Here is a 16317-nt window from a genome sequence, read left to right as displayed (position 1 = left end):
CCCATCCATCCATCCATCCATCCATCCATCCATCCACCCACCCATCCATCCATCCATCCATCTATCCGTCCACCCGTCCATCGATCCATCCGTCCACCCATCCATCCATCCATCCATCCATCCATCCATGGTTGAGTCCTGGCGCAGCTCCTCTCAGCTCCTCCAGGGGGATCCCAGGATGTTCCCAGGCCAGAGAGGATCCATGATCCCTGCAGTGAGTTCTGGGTCTGCTCAGAGGTCTTCCTCCGGGGGGACATGACCAAAAACCTCCACAGGGAGGCGCCCAGAAGGCATCATGTACTGGATCCACCTTGGTTGACAGCAAGAAGAAGAAACAAAGCTTGAGTGATTTCTTACCAAGATGCACCTTCTGTGTTCTTGGTGTTTCTTAGTGACACATTCTTCAAATGTTGACAGAAACAAGTCTTCTCACATAAAACATCTGTTTTTGGAGCCACCATGTTAGATGGAAGAGTCACGTACGGCGTAGAGCACAGCATGGGCTGACAGGAAAGATGCCAAACTTTACATGGAAACCATGAAGAAGTTTGTTCCACCTTCAGGCTGAGCCCAGCAGCCTTCACAGGAAGCTGTTTGCTTTTATTGTCTGTTCTGGTACCGACTTTTTTTTCTTTTTTGCTAAGCATTTCATCTGTTTATCTTAATTTCTCAGTTTTTCCTGTTTTATTGCTGACTTGCTCTCCGGGTCATTTTCCATCCACTGCCCTGCCTCTCCTCCTTTTCCAGAACTGGTGATTTGGTTTTATTCAGCGTTGGCTCCCATGTGTGACCCTTTGGTCACGGGGACGGGCCGATGCCGGAGGATTGAGGGGACGTGCGGTGGCTGAGCAGCTGTGCTGGGGTCAGAGGTCAGCAGCTCTGATGACGGCCTGTTGCCGGGGCGGAGGCGGCGCGGCAGCGGTTGCTAGGGCAGCAGCGGGGTTTTCTCAGCTCCCGATGCCACACAGAGGTGGGAAAAGTGGGGGAAGGGGCCGAAACAAGGAGAAAGAAAACAACAAAGACACGAGGTTAGAAAGCAAGGAGAGGGGGAACGTTAAAAAAACACCAAAATGGGACACAAATAACAATCAGGTTAAAGGTTTAATTTGGTTCTGATATTATTTGTAGCAGAAACAGATCCGATGGAGGATTAAAGAAATCTGATAGCGTATAAAATGTGAAACCTCACCTTTAAGGACAGCGATTATTAAAGTTTTTCACAACTCATGTGATTGAAGGAGGAATTAAAGGCCTAGCATTCCTTGAAGGAATGCATATCGCCCGCTGAAGTTCATCTCAACTCTGACTTCTATGGATCTCACCGAGCTGCAACTGCTGCTGATAAACTGCTCCTGAAGGAGTCTCCAAAATGTCTCCAAATGCTCTTCAGGGTTTTAAATTTCCTTGTGCCAACCGCTGGATGGTTAAAAACATTTGCATGACAATTTTACAATCACACAGTTGTCACAAGCATCTTAAATCTGTCTCAAACCTGTCTCAAACTTATCTCAGTTTAGTTTCTCTGAGTCAGAAAGAAATGTGAGACAACTTGGTGAGAACTTTTGTTACTGACTGACTGAAGACCACTTTGGTTGTTAATTTAAAAGAGATTCAATTAAGATAAACTGAGAATTTGCAGGAATGCTGTGCAAAAGTCACAATTTAATCTCAGTTAAATGTGTCCTGAGCAGCTTAATTCCAAGTAAAAATGTGCTTTTTTATCTCACAATCTTGTCTCCAGTTGCAGATATTAACTTTATGCACCTAATTTTATTTTTGTGTGAAGCATCTTGAACACCGTCTGTAGGAATCTGTTTAAAATGTCACACAAAAACAAATCACTTCACAACAACAAACTGGAAAAGGAGATAAAAACGACTTGTTTGTGATTCCAGCTCAGATTCTGGTGTTTGGGGGTAAAAACACGTCATCTGACAGAAAGGTTTGTTCTCGGGTTACTTTGAAGAGTGAATCCAGTGTGACAGAGTGTGTGTGTGTGTGTGAGGGAGTGTGTTACTGCACACAGAATGAGGAGTGTGTGTGTGTGCAGGTCAGTGGATTGAGTTAAACCAGTCATTATCAGTGTGTGTCCCAGGAGACCCGGGGGAGCGTGGATAAATAGGTGCTTTTCACTATTCACCCTTATTTCTGCAGGATCCCTGCCTCCTGTGTGTGTTTGTGCTTTTAAAACCAGCAGTGGAGCTTCGATAGGCGGGTTTATTTCATTTAAATGACTAAAAGGAAAAAATAACTTCTTCATACAATATAAATATGAAATGTTTTTATCCTTTTGTGTGTGTTGTTGCTTGTTATGTGGAGTCACGCTGCTCTTTTTCCACCGTGTGTGTGTGTGTGTGTGTGTGTGTGTGTGTGACAGCCCTGAGGCCAATTAGCAGACAAATAATCAGCCTCATTGAATGAATGAATGAATGAATGCTGGGTTGTGAAAAGACAGTAAGAGACTCAAAGACATTAATCACCAGATGTGTGCGCCTCTATCCTTGGCTGTTCTTCAGAAATGATCTTTGAGAATAAAACCAAAACTTCTGCTGCTTAAAAAGCCCAAAAAAAGGTTAGCTAAAAGCTAAATGCAGCAGAATGGTGGCTAAAAGCTAAATAGTAGTTTAGGAAAACAGAAACAGAGCCGGTAGCTGAAGCAGATTTTAGAGAATAATGTTTAAGAAGAGCTGAAGAGATCTCAGTGTTTTTTATGGGGAAAATATTTATAAATCAGGTGTAAAAGTCACAGATGTTTTGATAAACAAACAGCTAAAACAGCACAAAGTCTGCAGAAGAAACTGGACTGTAAAAAACATTCAGAACAATAAAAAACAGGAAATCATTCAAACTAATGTATTCAGCTATGATGACTGAATGAAACCATCGTTAACGACCACAGTGAAATAATTGGTTACACCGTAAGAAAAAGAAAATGTTCCTGCAGGATGTCAGACTGGCTCATTTATCAGAAACAATAAAAGATGCTCTTCACTGCTGAAAACTTTCCAAAGGTTAATTTGATTTCCTTCTCTGAGAGCTGCTGTCGTTCCTGACGCAGGACTTTCCCCGAACACAGATCTGATCTGACTGCAGTCCTTGTTTCTGGAAACCAGGAAAACGGGGCTTTTCTGAGGGAACGTCGGGATTCTCTGGAGCTGATTGTCAAAAGGAAAACTTTAGCTGAGCTTGTTTGTCTTATTAAAGGGATTCATGAGGCGTCTTTCCCCTCAGCTCTGCAGCTTGGAAAATAAAACTGAATGTCCATTAAACAAAGACTGTATTTAATCTTTTTCATCACTTTGATTTTAAATATTTCATGATCAACTGGACAGATTTTGATTTTTCACTGCGATTATTTCAACTTTATTAGTCTTTTTTTTGTCTGGTCAGGGAGAGAAAATAGGAGGATAATCCAGGCCTGAAACACAGTAAATGAATGAATGAATGTTTCTTTTGCTCCTCTTTTTAAATTTTCCTCTCTGTTTTATGTTTTGGTTGTTTCCTGCTTTCATCCCAGTAATATTTGGGTCTTTAAATGAATTATTCTTTTCTGAAATAATCTCCTTGTGTGTTTTGACATGAGCTCCTTATTTTCCCGCCCTCCGTCTTTCTTCTCTGTGACAGCTGGTCCTCAGCTTTTTCCCGCCAACAGACCAGCTGTCCGCAGCAGTGTGTGTGTGTGTGTGTGTGTGTGTGTGTGTGTGTGTTTTACATAAGAAGCAGTTCTTTTCTGTCAGCTTCCATATCTGTCGTCCTTTCACACACTTACTTCACAGACAGGAAGGAACACGACACTAAAAAGACCGCTCCCCTCAGCTACACACCCACACACACACACCATAAGCTGGGTTTTACACTCATGCACCTGTCTGCTTGTGTTTCCTTTCTCTAGTTGTCACGTTTTTGGTGCAACAAACATTTTTTCTTTTGTAATCTCTGAATGAAAATAAAAATAAAACATTTCCGGCTCTACATGAAACTCCTCAGCCTCCAGGAGCTGACAGGATGGAAATATCTGAGCTGCGTGCTTCAAACTGAGTCAAATTAAGAGGCCTATGACATAAAGTGGGGTGAAGGAGGCCAACCCTGAACTAAATTAAAATAAACTAATTTATTTCGAAAATAAAAGGCAAACCAAAACAAAGGCTGACATGGCAGCAAAACCTAAACTAAATACAAAAACATTAACTTACTAAACAAAACATGAACAGACCTGAGACAAGAGAGGAACCAAACAAAGCATGGGAGACGACGAGGCACGAGCAACCGGAAGGACAGCACATCAGGGAGGCAAAGTATAACAATGAACCAGCAGGGAAATGTGGAAAGTGACTGGGTTTTAAAGGCAGAGGGTGATTAGTGGAAGTGGGCACAGGTGAGATGATTATGGAGCTAGAGGCAGGTGTAGATGGGTGAGAATGGGGAAGAGAGAGAGAGTAACTGAGGAGAAGTGAATGGTGGCTGAGGCACAGGGAAGAGACAACTAAATAACACAAACAATAAACTCAAACTGAAACATGAAGACAAAACAAAATACAAAAACCCAGATCCTAACAGCCTAGCATTAATCACAGGAATGCATATCGCCCGCCACCTTTCACGCCAGTCTTAGTAAAATCATCTTCTGGTGAAAAATAAAAATCTTGAAAATAACAATATGAGAAGATGTCAGAACAAAAGTTAGAAGCTCGTAGAGGATGTGTTGAGAATGATACCAAATTTTAACTCAGTATCTGTAAAACTGAGTTATTCCTATTTTTGTGTTTCCTAAAATCAGCTGGCTGTGGCAGCCATCTTGAAATGAGATATTTTGCTAACAGTTCAGTTAATGCAGAAAGTTGTGGATAACTCTCAGCTACCACCACTCCCAATCTTAGAGCCATTCCTGTGTTTGCTCATGTGGCCATCTTGAATGTGGCTCCAGCTGTAGATGGTCATCCAACAGTTTCAGTAACTTCAGGCCTCTGGTTCATGAGATATTTTGCTGACAGACAGACACACCACTGCCTGCCTCTCATGGCAGCGGGTGATGAACGAACACACAGAAAAGAAGCTGTAATTCCAAGCCTCATTCTTCAGATCTCATCCCTGAGCTTTATTTGTGTCTCTGCAGGCGTGAAGCAGAGAAATGTTGTAACTCAGGTTAAATCATCCTAATGTGTAAATTTATGGGCTGTGTTCAGCGTCAACTGTAAACCACATCCACAGTTCCGGCTGTAGCTCCAACTGACGGCAGCTGCGTTCGTTAACCCGTCTTTGCTCAAGCATTACCACACTGCAAACCACACACCCACACCCACACACACACACACACACACACACACGCACTCTGAGTTGGCCCGTTGTGTCTCGTTAACTGTTCAGATTATCGATGTGAAGCAAGGGATGCGGTCGGGGCGGCCCAGTTGCTTATCAGCCCTCTGAGGCTCCACACAGTTCATGTTCACTCCGAGCACACAAGGTGTGTCTGTGTGTGTTTGTTTTCATGTCTGACTCTACACACACACACACACGCCTCAGCTAACCCTGCTTCTCTTCCAGTGGTAATTATGTCACCGTGTGTTTGGTCTGCAGGCTTGTTGACAGAAAACACGTGGAGCTGTGAACTGGCTCACACACACACACACACCATGTTGTTTAACGTGTCACTCTTTTTATGTGTGTGTGTGTGTTTGGGCTCAGGCAGAAGGAATAGAGATGTGATTGTGTTGGAGTTTTCTGCTGTCACATGATGCTGATAGTATAAAGACTCCTAACAGACACGTTTATTAATACGAGTAAAGACTAAATGAGATCTGAGCAGAATTCAAACAACAAGAACTGACATAAAACCTGGTTTTAGTATTTCTGATGCACACTGATGTCCCCAGGCTGGTCTGTAGCAGGGGTGTCCAGTCCTGGTCCTGGAGGTGTTTCTCTGCTGTGTCTCACCTGGTTTAATGACTGAGTGATGAAGTGCTGAAGAGCAGAGGAACATCTACAACCTGCAGGAGGGGAGTCCTCCAGGACCAGGACGGGGGTCCTCCAGGACCAGGACTGGGGTCCTCCAGGACCAGGACGGGGGTCCTCCAGGACCAGAACTGGGGTCCTCCAGGACCAGGACTGGGGTCCTCCAGGACCAGGACGGGGGTCCTCCAGGACCAGGACTGGGGTCCTCCAGGACCAGGACGGGGGTCCTCCAGGACCAGAACTGGGGTCCTCCAGGACCACGACTGGACACCACAGGTCTACAGGGAGGTAAAATGGGCTAACATAGACATAGAACAACCAGACAAGTTGGCTTTTAACTTGTTTATTTTCTGCTTTTTGTTTTTCTTTGTTTTTTCTCTGATTTTATGTCCAAAATAAAACCAGGAAACTGAACATATCAACCTGCAACTCCCTAACACCAGAGAACACCAGTTACCAACAACAATGGCAGCTCTTCTTTACAGAACCAACCCAATGTACCCAGAGTATAGACATGAAGCGTATGCACACACACACACACACACACACACACACACACACACACACACACACACACACACACACACACACACACACACACACACACAACATGTCATAAAGGCAGCCAGTCGCAGCTCCACTGTCCTTTTACGGCTCTTTTGTTGATAGTTTATTGGTTCCTGTTGAAAGCAAGTAAATCTAAAATCAGCAATCACAATAGAATAAAAACTCTTTCCTTTTTTAAATAAATCCCCCCCATGTCCCCTGTTTCCACTCCACAGGCAGGAGCGATAAACACGGGAACAGTGACCGGGCTCGTTAACGAGCCTAACGAGGTCGGCGGAGGCCCTCTGTGGAACAACAACGGCAGAGTAAATACAGTTCAGCGGACCGGCGCAGCTCGGCTCTGAGATGGTATTATACGAAACGAGGGCAGAATGTTTGTTATGGTAATGGCTGTTAGATCTGGCTGGCTGGACGCTCTCATGATGCTGATAACGTTCTCAGGTTCAAGGTCAGAATGTGTTCTGTGTTCTCCATCAGCTCAGAACGCCATGTTCTCGTGACGATGCATGGAGCAAAATCTGAAACATTTTTTTGAGAGTTCCAGTGCATCTCTGCTCGAACCTCCAACAACAGCTTCCTCCTCTGAAGCCCAGCAGTAATCTGGGACTTCTGAGCTGACAAAATGGCCGACGCGTTGATGCAGAAACTGTAGACGAAGAGTAAAGAGAACCAAAGTGAAAAGAAATGTTAAAGCTGCTGTCGTTGGCTCATTAGGGTCACCATGGTAACCAGGCACCTGTGTCTGTCACTCCCTGAGAGCGCTCTTAATGAGAGGCAGACTGAAAAGTAAGCCTCAAACAGCTGCTGCTTGAAAAGTTGTCTTTAAACAAAACAACAACTCGGACTGAGACCGGGACGTTTTATGGCCTTCAGTGTCTTCTGCAGGAAATCTTCCAGCTCAGAAACAGTAGAAGTCAATGAGAGTTTGGGTGAGTGACCTCTGACCTCTGACCTCTGAGGGATTTGGAAGCAGTGAGAGACACACTAATTATGTTTTCATTTATAAACTGTATATAATGTTGAAATATTATAGAAATTAGAAGAGATGGCAAAGATATGGGAAAGCTGACACTGAGTTGAACATTTTGTGGTAAAATCACCAGAAATAAACTGTGATTGTGTAAAAACTGTAGAAAATATAAAAATGCCAGTTCAGTTCTGAAAAGTACAACTTTCTGTGACCTGATCAAAGTTTAAACGATGTTTTTACTGAGAAGTCTGAGCTGTTTCTGTTTCCTCTGGGTCTTAATCAGGATTTATTTATTTGTTTGTTTTGCAGTCATGTGATTTAGAACCAAAAAACTTTAAATTTGCTTGTTAAATACAAATTTCTTTTATTCTGTAGAGCTCAGTTGCTGTCAGTGGCTCGAATGTTTGCTACTTATTTCCTTATAATTACTGGATTTAATATGTTTTTGTCAGATTTGTTGTTTGTTAGTGATAACTGAGTCCTTTAAGTAGGAATCTTTGACTGAGCAGCTTCACAGCAGCTGAATGGACCGTGGGGACAAAGAAGCTGTGTTTGAAAATATAAAAGAGGGAACTTTTAACCCTCTGACCTCACATTATTCTGGTTCACGGCCAGAATTCTTGTAATGCCAGAACAAGTCCTGGTGACAGCAGCGAGGCCTCAGAGTTTGTTTGTGACCGAGTTTCACAAAAGCAACTTTTCATTCATTTCTAGGAAGGCTGGGAAGTTTTTCACTTCACTTCGGTTGATTTATAACAAAAGTCATCTCCTTCAAATCATGATTCAGATTTTCTTTCTTGTGCATCAAAACCTTCATCTCAGTCAGGAATAATGTCCTCTGAATTTTATTATTTCGAACTTTTAAACTTTTTCAATTAATTAACTTTATGCAAAAAATCCCTCCCTCAGAAAAAACCCCTGAGATCTTTTTATTTTTTGATGATTATTTCTTATTTCTGTGGAGATCAGAGAATCTTGATTTGATTAAACAGTTTGGAGGTTTTTGCATGTTTGCAATGAATGTTTTGTTAGTTTTTCTCACTCTTCCTGCATCTCTGGGAACTTTTTAAAGTGTTTTGCTGATTGGTTTTTATTTTCCACAAATGAAGAAGCTGGTCGATGGAGACACCAAAGATCATTTCCATTGTGTTTTTAAATAAAGGCTGTAGGGTTTGCAACTGAACAATTTAAACATTTTATTTTGTTTCATCATATTTTTAATTGATTTTATTTTTGTTTTTTGTGGTCCCTTGGTATTATAGTTTCACTATTTCTTGCTTTAGATGTTTTTGCATGTTCTGTATAAATAAATATGATTAGATTTGATTTTTCAGTGTCTTGTGAACCATTTTAAAGGATCTGTTTTGTTGCAGGTTCTTTATGTCTGACTGAGATAAATTATCTGGGTGAAGCTTAAACTATAACGTGCACTTTCTGTTTTCCTAGAACAAATAACCGTACATAAACTAGTCTTTATTCTGTTTAAATTCTTTTTCATGACTTCGTATGAACTGTACTCTGCTGCAGGGAAAGTCCAGCGGTGGGGATTTCCACAGGACAAGATGCTTTTCTGAAACAGGAGTGACAGAACAAACTGTGACACGTTTGCACTTTGTTCTGACGCTTCATTCTGTTTCTCAGCTCCGGGTACGAATGTGATCCTGATATATTTAGACAACGATGCATCAGAGAGGCTTGGAGGGTCTTCTATCTGACGGGGCTGAAGGTTTAACCTTCTATAAAACCTTTTTTCTTCTTGTGTTTACACGAGTACTGCTGCGTTCTCTGTCGATAGACACTTCTGAAATCACTTCCTGACTTTATGATTTAGTATTTCAAACGTAAAACTCCCACCAAACCCAAACTGTCACACAACGGAGCTGTTAAAATAACAGAGCAGCAGCTGCAGAGGAGACTGCACCTCCAGCCTGTTTCTTCACGCCGCAGCAGACCTCTGAAGGCCGTCTGGAGCGAACAAGGTCCAGCCTGTCTCTAACACACACATGTCTCAGCAAACACCCACCAGTTGTGGCAGTTGACAGTTTGGCTTTGGGTGTGTGTGTGTGTGTGTGTGGCTGAGAGGTGGACATTTGTTCTCACAGACATTTGTAGAAAACATTTGAGAGTCTGCCCATCATCATCCTCATCATCTGAAGGTTCTGCACAATGTTTCGTGCAGAACCTTCACAGATGCTGCGGCCATATTTGGTTCGGTCACTATTTTTAGGAACAACTGCTTTCACATCTACCTTTGAAGCCACGTTTTAGTTTCAACTTTTCTGTAGAGAAGACACCAACAAGCAAACATTGCCTCGTAGATAATGGCTGTGAAGTGAAACTATAATATAGACACTCCTTACCAGTTAGAACAATGTATTAATGTTCTGTAATTCTATTGATTGTATTAACCTGAGGATGAGTGCAACTCTGCACTGGTGAGGTCATGTGAGTTTGTGGTGTACGTGACTGGCCGTACCAACTATGAAGATAAGAAGGTCTGGAGGAGTCAGCTAATTAGGAACCGAAACCCACTCAAAGAAAAACCACCTGCAGAAGATGGAGAAAAACAAGTCCATATACAGGGTTCCGGAAAGATGACCGAAGGAGGATGGGCCAGTTCTTTGTTCAGGTTAAAATGCTATGTTTTAGTGATTTAGCTCAGACATCTTCTGGTGTTCCTGCTGTGAGCTGGTAAGAATGTCTCCCTTAGTACTAAGGCTAATAAATCTTTTAAACTGAAGATACTGCTTATGACCATTTTTGACTCCTGGTTTCTCTGTGCATTTTTCGGTCCGTCATGAGGAGAGGTTTTTTAAAGTTTGAGTTTCACTTAGGTAATATTTTGTCTCCTCAACATGGCCAATAAAAGACTTACAGGAAGGTTAACCCTCTGAAACAACTAATAAAAAAGGCAAAACTTCTAAATGCTGGTGTAGATTCTCAGTCATCCAGGCCATGGTAAATTCAAAAAAGGTTAAAAAACAAAAACAACTGGACCTCTTTGCTGTAGTTGAAGACGTTTTGCGTCTCATCCGAGGAGCTTTCTCAGTTCAGAGATAGAGAGTGTGGAGTTCAGCTTTTAAAGCTCAACTTCAGTGAGTCAGTCAAACAAGGACCCTAACGAGCCTCTATTGTTAGGAGAGTGAGAACAATCTGCAAGCAGTCCAGCTTACATCACATCTCAGCTTTAAAAGCTCAACTCCACACTCTCTATTTCTGAAACTCCACACTCTCTATTTCTGAAACTCCACACTCTCTATTTCTGAACTGAGAAAGCTCCTCGGATGAGAAGCGAAACGTCTTCAACTACAGAATAGAAGTCCAGTTGTTTTTGTTTTTTAACCTTTTTTGAACAAACCTTCTAAAATTAAAGACCTTGTGCCAAAGTTTAACACTAAGATCTTCTTTCTTTGTTGAAAAATGACTAAATTATAGCCTTATAAACATCTGGTCAAATCTCAGACATGATGCTCTGCCCAATCTCACAGGATGTTATCTTATAACTCAGAGGATGACTCTCAGCTACTGCCACAACAAATTATAGCTCAACTTTTGTAAAACTGACTGATTTATGGTCATTTTATGTTCTGTTAAAGTGTATTTCTTCCTTTCCACTGTCCCTTTGTTCTTCCTCAGGACGAGGTTGAAGAAATCTGCTGTTTTTTTTCTCCGACAACCTTTCGACTGACTGACATTTTGTGATCCGAATCTGTTTGTACTGTGTTATAATTAAACTTTATTTTTGTTTATTTTAGTTTTTCTTTCAAACTGCCACCAGCTGAAAATATTGACCACATGTTGAACACTTGCTGTGTGCAGAAAACACTGCTGCTCAGCTTTAATGTGGAAATAATCGTTTTATTGTTGTCACAGCACAAATAGGATTCCTCTGATTGTCTGTTCTTTAAGGCGATTCCCCAACCGAAGGGATAAAATAATGTATGGATTATGTTCCCATGGACCTGCTGAAAGGAAGTCTTTATTTTGCCTGTGCCCTGAGGCCTCGGTGGTCAGTTTGCTGTTGCATCATAGCGAGCAGCTGGTATGAGGGTGAGAAACGATGCCAGATTTCAGGAAACAGGAAGCGGACTGGCGGGAAATTTACAGCAGCGGGGGGTCCTCGGTCCTTTGTGGAAACATAATCCAGTGGACAAGCTTAAGACTCGCTGCCCTGCCCCCCAAACACACACACACACACTTACTCTGTCTTTGGAGATAATATTCATCCAGGAAGCAGAAGCAGCTGCTGCGTCCGTCTTAAAGACTGAGGCGACGAGGGGAAGTGAAGGGTTCCTTCTTGGGAAAGAAAGAGAAAGCGGGATGAAAGAGAGCTGGGAGCTTGGCTGTGTGTCTTTCAGGCCGAGGGTCAAGTGCAGTTGGTGAACTGAAAGGATTTAAGGAGCCCTTTGGCCTGTTGGAAGATCTGAGGAGGAAACAGGGCTGTGACTGTGGACCTAATGACCACCAGGACACAGGAACACCAGGAGCAGTCATGTGTTTGAGCCAAAGGTGGAAAACAGGGTTTCTCTGTCACACTGAGGATGTTTGCTTCATCGACAGACAATAAAATCATTTCAAAACATGAAAATAACTATAATAAAACATATCTGTGGTTAGGATATCCCAGGTGTTTTACTTATTCAAACTGCAAAGAATGTGGCATAAAGAAACTTTAGTCTACCAATTTATTTCTATCAACATCCCTGATGAGGGAAAAACAATCTAAGAAGGCCAGAACACCTCCATTACCTTATTCCTGCAGGTATAAAAAGGAAAATTAAAAGTTTATCACTCGCAAAGATTTAAAATGCAGTCATTAAAAAGTCTACAGCAATGCAGGCTGTGGCCAACCAGTATTCAGTACAGCCTTTAGGCTGTTGGCTCATCAGAAACAGATGTGAAGAGAAAAAGGCTACAAGCTTCTTAGCTTGTCTTCTCATAGCAGGTAACAGACAGAAACAGCAGATACAGGAAACCAGCGGCAGGCCGGGAGATTGTTGGCTCAGCAGATGAAATAAACAGCTTAGAAGAGGCCAGCAAATTCCACAAAAGACTCACCAGTGAAGAGACAGAAGGCTAAAGGCTAATTAGCCAACATAATAGAGATTATAATGATAAGCGGGGCTAAGGCTAAAACATACAGAAGCCCAGAAGGATTTTTGCACTTCTGGATACAAATATGAAGCTTTCCTGTGGTTAAAATACAACTTATGCCAATTGGTTGGTTTATCTAACCAAGACATTTGCTGCAAAGGTTTTTAAATTAGCTTCTTTAAACAGTCAGTGGCATACAGTATGTTTGATTTCAAAGATCTTAAAATAAAAGTAGACTTTTTATTGGCCAGGCGAAGTCTTCGAACAGTGAACGATAACTCAGAGGACGGAAACAAAGTCCTCCCAAATACCGTTATTTGTCCCACCTCTCCTTGTTTTATGATTTATTCACCTTTTAACCGTCACCAACCGCCTTCATTTCGACGTGTTTGTTTCTCAATCGTTAACGTCATTAATCTCCATGGCTTCTCACTGTAATCAACCGTTAAAGCCGTTTTCCTCCTATCAGGGCTGCAAATATTTCCTGATACCTTAAAATGACCCATAAATCACCAATTTAAAGGTAGATAGAGCTGCTGGGTTTATTAACCCCAGCGGGGTACTGGTAATGTCAAAAATGTCCATTTGATGGGAACAGAAACAGAAAAATGTTCAATAAAGAAGCATTTGATGTGTTTTCAGTCTCTTTAAAGGCCAAAGTTGACCAAGCTAACCTGTCACTGGGTTCAGATTAAGGTTTTAGTTTGTATTTATAAGATCTGAACAGGAGAATGAAGAGAAATGGTTTAAATAAAGAAAAAAAAACTCAGATTTTTGGTTTATTACTGCAAAACTAACATCCCTCAGTCCTTCACAATAAGAGTCTCAAACATACAGACATAATCAAAATATTCTCAACACATCTGAAGCTTATAAAATAGCTTAGATTATTGTTGAAGGTGTGTTATTGATATGTTTATGATAAAATAATTACTTTATTGAGGCCTGATTTGAAGCATAAAGTTACTATAAATTATTTGGCTATCGAAGGTCTTTGAGTCGGTGCTGGTTTAGTTTTTGACTCTTTAATCTCAAAATAACAACTTTATTTTCACCATTTTGATTTAATATTTCAACTTTCACACTCTGAAACAAACAAATAATAAAAAAAACGTTTCTCTTTATTTCTTTTCCTCTTCAGAGTATCTCACTGAGCTGCAGCTGCTGACAACAAACTAAGAACAGTTTACAAATCGTCTCAGAAGCTGTTTTTTTGGTTGTCCAGTCCCTCCATCGACTCTGCTCCGGTGGTTTTCGATTGGGTGGGTAGTCACAGCTGCTGTTCAGTCTGTGGGGTTTATCAGGTTAATGTTTGCAATGTTTCTCAGTTTCCTACAGTGAGTCGCCGTGCTGCAGTCTGCTGCCATTTCCACCACCTCAACCCGCTCAGCGGAGCAAAGTGAAGTCTCGTTTCAAAGGACTTCAGATCTCATTTTTCTCACTTCTGTGTTTTGTTCAAGCACACTCTGACAGCTCACCATGGCTGTCTGCATTGTTATCAGACCATTAGGAACAGGTCTGCAAACCTGATTCATATCTAAATAACAAAAATGTTGGTGCTGCAACGAATGGAAAAAGACATTCAGGTTTTCCACCCAATTTCTAAAAAAACAAACAAACCAAAGAAAGAAAGTCTGAATGGAAGGAAGGAAGATAAAAATCAATGGATGTAGAGTCGTGTGAGTAAAATTCCACTGTGACAAAACAACAAGCCCAGCAGGGAGCGACAGCAGCCTCCGGCCTTGAAAATAAGTCACTTGACGACCAATTCAGATTTATCCTGAAATGGAAATGACCTAAAAGAACCAACTTCCATGACAATGGGCAGCCGGGGAGGAGATGAATAATAAAAGCATGAATAGTTTTTATTTGGGTTGTAAACAGCTTCATGTGGAAAAACAACAATGTGCTCACGGCAATTCATGCACGCCTCTGACGAAACATTTCTGCAAACAACATCCTTTTTTTAATCAATAACATCTCAGACTACTCAGACTGCTCGCAGTTTCACAGGAGGTCAAATTACAGACTCCCTGCAGACATTTTGTCCTGACAGACTTGAAGGCACACTCGAGTTAGCAGAGAGCTCAAATGATGCTTCCTGCTTCATGTTCCTTCCTGCATGCCTGAACTTTAATCTGCACTTTTTTATCATTCAAACACGTCCAAATGCATGAAAACCATTTATTACACGAGTTCCAGGAAATCTGTCCTCAGGTTTCTCCCTCATTCCTGACCCCAATCTGCTGCTTCCATTTTGCTTCATTATCCACTTCCTGTTCGTTCTTTACGCGTCAGTAAAGAGTATTCCCACCATTTAGAGGTCTGTTGGCAAGTTTACAAAAAAAAAGAAATGTGTCTTGTTGACTTGGCACAGAAAGGTTATCAGTGGTGTCCACCATCCTGCAGGTTTCAGGTGTTTCTCTGCTTTTTACACTCCTGATTGGAATGACTGAGTGATTAACAGGCTGCTGCAGAACTTTAAGACCAGCTGAAGAGCAGAGAAACATCTAAAACCTGCAGGATGGAGGCCCTCCAGGACCAGGATTGGGCACCACTGGTTTACATTATAACAAACAGAAAGACAGACTGTTCACCCGGCCCCGGCCGATCCGGTAAGGCTGCTGTTCCATCCGGGAGGGCAGTCGTAGATCTGCATGTTTGTTTTGGCTCACCCTTCCTTCAGGAACCTGCAGTTGGACCTGGAGCAGGACCAGCTTCCCTGCCGGCTGGTCCCACCCCCTCCGTGTTAACGAACGGGACATGGCCCACATTCAAACACACCTCAGGTCATTTTTCCAGTTGTTGACTCTTCCTGTATGTTCAGATATCCTCTTGTTTTTAAACGTCTAACTGTAATCAGTTAGTGGGCGGAGCTTCAAGGCCCACACTGCCAGCCTCTGGGACTCACACACTGAACACTTCCATGAACATTTGGAGACATTTTGGAGACGTCCTCACAAACAACGTTCACCACATCACCAGCAGTCACAGCCCAGCAAGTTACTGGCTTAACGTGAACAATCTGCTGTTATCAGGTAAACGCCAGACTGTTGCAAAGTCTGAAACCTTAAAAAGGTTAACCTGAACTAATTCAAACAGTTCACTCCAGAAGTTTTCCAGTTACTTATTGATATGTAATCTTGAAACGTGGGTCCACACTCAACATAAACAAAGCACTCACCTGAATCTGATATAAAACATGTGACAGCTTGAGTCATGTGACCATACCACGTTAGCCAGGATGTATTTTGTGTAGGGAGATAAATTTAACAGTTTTCAGTCACTTCGGCTCCTTCTGCAGGGAAACAAACCCGTGTGGTAGTCAGCATCCATTCACAAACTTATTTAGTCACACATGAACCGTCGATGTGAGAAGAATCTGCTGCAGAGTTTTTCTTTGGTCTCCATGACTTTGCAGTGAGTAGCTGGAGGACCTGTCTCTGTGGACGTTGACTGCAGTTAGAAACAGTCATCCTGATTTCACCATCAGTCCACCGCATGGTTTTTTATTTTTTATTTTTTTGAACACTTGCAGAGTTATCGTGAGGACATCGTGTAACAATCCAGCCAGTTGTTAAGAAAGTGAAATGTGAAGAAACTGCATTCGAGAGCATAAACATGTTGCTGGAGTCCTGAAACCTGGATTGTTATCAGATGACCTCATATTCAGTTATTAATTGTTTAACTGCAGGGTCAGGGGTGGAGGTGGTGTGTGTGTGTGTGTGTGGGGGGGG

Source organism: Kryptolebias marmoratus, linkage group LG2 (genome assembly GCF_001649575.2).
Source record: "Kryptolebias marmoratus isolate JLee-2015 linkage group LG2, ASM164957v2, whole genome shotgun sequence".
Lineage (NCBI taxonomy): Eukaryota > Metazoa > Chordata > Actinopteri > Cyprinodontiformes > Rivulidae > Kryptolebias > Kryptolebias marmoratus.
The sequence above is the reverse complement of the archived record's forward strand: the minus strand, read 5'-3'. Positions refer to the sequence as shown.